Below are 6,294 nucleotides of genomic sequence, written 5' to 3'. Positions count from 1 at the left end.
TTGATGTTTCTATCTCTCTTCCTCTCCCTTCCTCTCTGAAGTCAATAAAAATATATTAAAACAACAGCAACAACAAAAATACAAATTGGTATTACAGAGTAGTCACAGAGATGTAAAAGTACAGCATAAAGAATATAGGCAGCCGTAACAGGTTTGGCTCAGTGGATAGAGCATTGGCCTGCGGACTGAAAGGTCTCACGTTCGATTCCGGTCAAGGGCATGTACATTGGTTGCGGGCAGATCCCCAGTGGGGGTGTGCAGGAGGCAGCTGATCGATGTTTCTCTCTCATCTATGTTTCTAGCTCTCTATCCCTCTCCCTTCCTCTCTGTAAAAAATCAATAAAGTATATTAAAAAAAAAGAATATAGGCCAATAATATTGTAATACTTATGTGTGGTGTGTACTGAAATATCGGGGGGGCTCACTTTGTAAAATATGTGATTGTCTAACCATGATGTTGTAAACCTAAAACTAATACAAAATAATCTTGAATGTAAACTATAATTTAAATTTTTCTAAATAATTTAGAAAAGAATATAAATGCTTTTTGGAGGGTTCAACAAGAAGCCAGTTAGAGTTGAGTAAGTCATTGGTCAAAGACCCTGAAGGCCACAAACCTCACAGGAGCGCAGTCTCTGTAGTTCCATTTGGAGACCCAGGTCAGGAAGAAGGAACATGTGTGACTTGGCAGACCCTGGGGTGCGGCTGACTGAGCAGGGCCAGAGCGCGTGTGTTCAGGGGAGGGGTGGGGCATAGGGGAAGGGGTGATTTTGGGTTCAAAATGGGCAGGGAGGCCTGTGAGTGAAGCAGGGATGGGAAGGAACTGACTCTGGGGAGGAACCACGCCGGGAGGGAGCCTGGTAGCAGGACAGCTGGAGGAGGAGCAGTGAAGTCAGAGAGGGCCCTTTAGATGCAGAATCCTGGCAACAGGAGAGTTGAGTAGCTGGGCACACTCCAGATGTGATGGAACTTGTCGAGGACCGAGGCTGCCATTCTTCAGATTCTTTGGGTCTCTTGTTTTTCCCTAAAATTAGTTTTAACATCTGCTTTAATGCCAATAGTCACGACTTTCTTATTTATGGCTAATTAAACAAATTCAACCATCTGCAGAACCTCACTCAGTGTCCCCACACAGCCTGGGAAGGAGGTGCATTGTGGGTGGCAGGTGTGTGGCCCTAGAAGCAGAAGGTGGTCCGTGTTGGAGTGGGAGGACAGTGGGGAAGTTTGTGCCCAGAGCCAGACTTGTCTCATGGCTACATGACCTCTTAAGATTCTTTTCTGCATAGGAATTTATCTGGCACTAAGGTAGTGCTTTTTTAAAAAATATTTTTTAAAAATTTGATTTCAGCCCTAGCCGGTTTGGCTCAGTGGATAGAGCGTCAGCCTGCGGACTGAAGGGTCCCAGGTTCGATTCCGGTCAAGGGCATGTACCTTGGTTGCAGACATATCCCCTGTAGGGGGTGTGCAGGAGGCAGCTGATCGAAATTTCTCTCTCATCGATGTTTCCAACTCTCTATCCCTCTCCCTTCCTCTCTGTAAAAAATCAATAAAATATATTTTTTAAAAAATTTGATTTCAGAGAGAGAGGGAGAAAGAGAAACATCGATTGGTTGCCTCTTGTACACGCCCAAACCAGGCATTAAACCTGAAACCTGGATGAGTGCCCTAACTGGGAATTGAACCCAGGACCCAACTACCACCCAGGACTAAGATAGTGCTTTTTAAAAAGAAAATATATTACCACCAAACCAGCAATGCAAGAAATGCTAAAGGGTCTGCTATAAAAAGAAAAAATAGGAAACGAAGAAGGAACACAGGGGTAAAGAATAAAAATGGCGACAAACAAGTATCTATCAATAATAACTTCAAATGTAAATGGATTAAATGCCCCAATCAAAAGACATAGGGTAGCTGAGTGGATAAGAAAACATGACCCATATATCTGATGTCTACAGGAAACCCACCTCAGAAGAAAAGACGCACACAGACTGATGGTGAAGGGACGGAAAAAGGTTTTTCAGGCAAACGGAAATGAAAAAAAAGCTGGGGTAGCAATAGTTATATCTGACAAATTAGATCTCAAAGTGAAGGACATTAAAAAAAAAAAGGAAATATATCAGTGAATTGTAACTTGTAAGCTGACAGACTTCTTGTTCCTCGCCATGTGTTTACAAAAGAGCCTTGCCTTTATGTTTTCCTGGGGAGGGTGCGCGGGACCGTGCCTCAGAACTCCTTCTGCACTAACCACAGCTTCCGGGGCAGTGGTCTCCGTCTGTAACTACTCCCTCTGGGCATGTCTTACAGGGAGAGTTTATGATTTAGAGCTAAACTGGAAAGTCGTCCAAAGAAATGGCTTGGTTAACACAGAACTCAAGTTCCTCTCAGTAAGAATGAGTGCGTATAGTTAGGCTTCGTAGACATTTACAAAGAGCAATAAATTTCTATACTAGATGCTTATGTCAAATTTAGTATTTTATTTAGTACTAGTGGCCCAGTGCACAGATTCGTGCACATTAAAAGGAAATTAATTAGAAGAAATATTTTAATATTGCTATTTGCCCTTTCTCTATAATAGAAGTGTCAACCAGATTCACAATTGACAATGACAGATGGAAACACACACGTGCGATTCGTGCCAGCAAGAGCTTTATATGTATCGTGCATGCGCGAGTCAACTCAGCCTTTTATATATATAGCGTAAACTTGCTTAATTAGACCTGCTTTCTGATGTCTTTAAACTTTTTCCAGCCCAGTGAAGCACCCCAACTTCTCTTTCAGGCAATTGTCAGCAACACAGCAGTAAATACCAACACGAAGCAGATTATTATTGTAGATCACGCAGAAAGAACAAAGGGTAAAATATTTAACTGCAGCAGTGTTTGACTATATTCTGTGCAATGAGAAAACCTGAAATCATTTTCAAGGTCCACCATTTCTTACTTCTCTTCAGTTGGGTCAGATTTCTAAGCTTTCTAAATCTCTGTTTTCTGACTAATGAAAAGAAAATAGGATTCCACCAAGTCTCCTATCTACCCACTCCAGGACTTCTGTGAGGATCAAATGAGATGACGCATGGGAAAATGCTTCACAGACATTTGGTTAAAGTGTAAAATGTTTGCACGTGGCTGTAAAGCAAGTTGTGTTCCTGGGCTGAAGAAACTGCAAGGAGGCTAGTCCCTAGGTAGAGGAAGCCAGGTGTTGCTATGTGACGTTGTTACCTGGTGACCATAGCGACTGTTTCTGGGCTGGGCTGGGCTGTGGGCTGCATTTTGCGCCATGGGGTCTCTGCAGTGTTGGCTGTAATTTGGTGAGCTATTGCTCTGGGGTAGTGGCGGGGCCTGTGTCCCACTTGGGGGAAGCCAAGTGTTGCTTTGTCGGTGCCAGGTCTGCGGTGCTATTTCTTTGTAAATGGCCAGTGTGCGTCATGGCAGCTCCTGTGTTGAGTGTCTGCCCCCTGGTGGTCAGTGCTCATCATAGCGACTGGTCAGATGGACAGAGGGACACTTAGCATATTAGCTTTTCATATATATAGATATTAGCATATCCATTTTGACCTGCTAACTCATCAGATAATTTCTATTTATACTCATTTTCTGGTAATAAATACAGGATCTGTGGCTGACTCTATGAAACTTAGCAACCCAGGCAGCTTTCACCCTTTCTTGGCCCTGGGGGTGTGCCCTTTTACCGGCCTCATAGCAGACTCTCTTGGGCACCTCTCTGCTGTATTGTAGGATCCTGAGGGCTCTTACTCTGACAGGCTTTGCAAAAATTAGTCAAACATCTGTTTGAAACCCATTTAGAGTCATTTTCATCTTTTGGCTTTGTCCTAGTTATTTTTAGGTTTGATAAATTTATTTTCTAAGAGCAAAAGAGAACATACTTAGGCTTTGATGTTTGGCTAAGGTTTAGAAAATGCTGTTTTTTGGGAGCTGGCGGGTTCCCCCTGTGGCACTTGTGAGCTTAGCCTGCACAGAGGGTTCCTTCAGCATTGGTCTGGACTCAGGACCCAGCTCCTGGAGTCAGACCCCCTTACACTGCCCAGCCCCATGGTAATGAACACCTACACAGGCCCCTGTAGCCCATCACTGCAATCTGTTCTTAGAGAACCCACAAGTAGAGATTTCATAGTCTCTGCAAAGGTGGTCTCTTCCAAGGTCTAATTATTTCTGCAATTAAAAAAGGCTTTCTTGAGTTGAACTTACTTTCTGTAGTGTAAGCCAACAAGTCACAAAGAGTCTGATGCTCTCAGGACACATAATTGTTATGTTTAAACAGTATATTTCAAATTAGAAAATGGTTTCATGTTCATTGTAACTAACGTAAAAAACCTTAAAAGCATAAAGAAAATTAAATTTCCCATCATCCCACCACCCAGAGATAACTATTCTTTTGAAATTTTTATTTTATTGTAACAGGAGATATGTCCTCTTAATGCAGTGGTTCTCAACCTTCCTAATGCCGCGACCCTTTAATAGAGTTCCTCGTGTTGTGGTGACCCCCAACCATAAAATTATTTTCGTTGCTGCTTCATAACTGTAATTTTGCTACTGTTATGAATCGTGATGTAAATATCTGATATGCAGGATGTACTTCCATTGTTACAAATTGAACATAATTAAAGCATAGTGATTAATCACAAAAACAATATGTAATTATACATGTATTTTCCGATGGTCTTAGGTGACCCCTGTGAAAGGGGTCATGATCCACAGGTTGGCGACCCACAGGTTGAGAACCACTGTCATAATGGGTGTTTAGTGTGCAGTACATTATTGTTGATGATAGCTACAGTATTGAACAGCAGATCTAGAGGTTAATCATCTCGCTGGACTGGAACTTGATGCCCATTGATTAGTAGTGCTTCATTTCCCCTCCACCAGCCCCTGGCAACCATCATTCCACTCTTTGAATCTATGAGTTTGACAATTTTAGATACCTCATAAGTGAAATTATGCAGTGTTTGTCTTTCTGTGACTGCCATCACTTAGCATCATGCTCTCAAGGTTTATCCATGTTGTCACATATTGTCAAATTTCCTTCTTTTTATAAAGACTGAGTAGTAGTATGCAATTGTATGGATGTACACATATCTTTATCTGTTTATCAGTTGATGGACATCTGTGGTGTGGGTTTCTCTCCCTCCCTCCCACTTTTTGGCTATTGTGAATAGTGCTGTAATAAACATAGCAGTGCTGATATCTCTTAGAGATCCTGATTTCAGTTCTTTTGGACAAATACCCATAAGTGGGATTAACTTTCTGAGGAACCTCTATACTGTTTTCCATACTGTACCATTTTTCATTCTCATCAATAATATGCAAGGGTTCCAATTTCTGCACATCCTCACCAACACTTGCATTTTCTTTTTAATCCTTACCCAAGGATATTTTTCCCATTATTATTATTATTTTTTTTAGAGAGAGTAGGGGGAAGGAAGAATGGGAGACGGGGAGGGAGAGAGAAAGAGACACACACACATCAATTGTTGTCTCCTGCACGCTCCCTGACCAGGGCCAGGGATTGAGTCTGCAACTGAGGTACATGCCCTTGACCAAATCGAACCCACAACCCTTCAGTCATCGGGCTGACGCTCTAACCCAGGGGTGGGCAAACTTTTTGACTCGAGGGCCACAATGGGTTCTTAAACTGGACCGGAGGGCCGGAACAAAAGCATGGATGGAGTGTTTGTGTGAACTAATATAAATTCAAAGTAAACATCATTACATAAAAGGGTACGGTCTTTTTTTTTTTTAGTTTTATTCATTTCAAATGGGCCAGATCTGGCCTGCGAGCTGTAGTTTGCCCACGGCTGCTCTAACCACTGAGATAAACTGGCTAGGGCACATAGTCTATCTTTTTTTTTCTAGGTACATGAAATCTTTTACTTTCAATTTTTTAAAAATTAATCTTTATTGTTGAGATTATTACAGATATCCCTCTTTTTTCCTCCCATAGCTCCCCTCCACCTGGTTCCCACCCCACACCAGACCCTCGCCACCCTATTGTCTGTGTCTATACATGCATATAAGATCTTTGTCTAATTTCTTCCCACCACCCCCCCCACACACACACACACACTCCCTTCCCTCTGAGAATGATCAGTCTGTTCCATTTCCATGCCCCTGATTCTATTCCATTCACCAGTTTATTCTGTTCATCAGACTTTTTATTCATTTGATTTTTAGATTCACTTATTGATAGATATGTATTTGTTGTCACTTTGTTGTTCATAAATTTTTATCTTTACCTTTTTCTTCTTCCTGTTCTTAAAGAATACCCTTCAAGCATTTC

The 6,294-nt window shown here is 41.9% G+C and overlaps 1 protein-coding gene across 2 annotated transcripts in view; it reads left to right on the top strand.

Annotated features, from left to right (window-relative positions):
• Positions 1 to 6,294, top strand: part of SPECC1 (sperm antigen with calponin homology and coiled-coil domains 1) — a 273,056-nt gene that overhangs the window by 20,418 nt on the left and 246,344 nt on the right. Inside the window, exon 1 of one of the 2 annotated variants that reach the window (XM_015558363.1) lies at positions 2,204 to 2,291. The exons of the other annotated variant lie outside the window; for it this stretch is intronic. The gene's annotated coding sequence lies outside the window, so the exon portion shown is untranslated. Of the gene's footprint in view, positions 1 to 2,203; positions 2,292 to 6,294 lie in introns of those variants that run through there. 2 annotated transcript variants of the gene reach the window in all.

The sequence above is a fragment of the Myotis davidii genome, unplaced genomic scaffold, assembly GCF_000327345.1.
Source record: "Myotis davidii unplaced genomic scaffold, ASM32734v1 scaffold129, whole genome shotgun sequence".
Taxonomy (NCBI): Eukaryota; Metazoa; Chordata; class Mammalia; order Chiroptera; family Vespertilionidae; genus Myotis; species Myotis davidii.
Note: the sequence above shows the minus strand (reverse complement) of the source record. Positions and strands in the feature narration are given on the sequence as shown.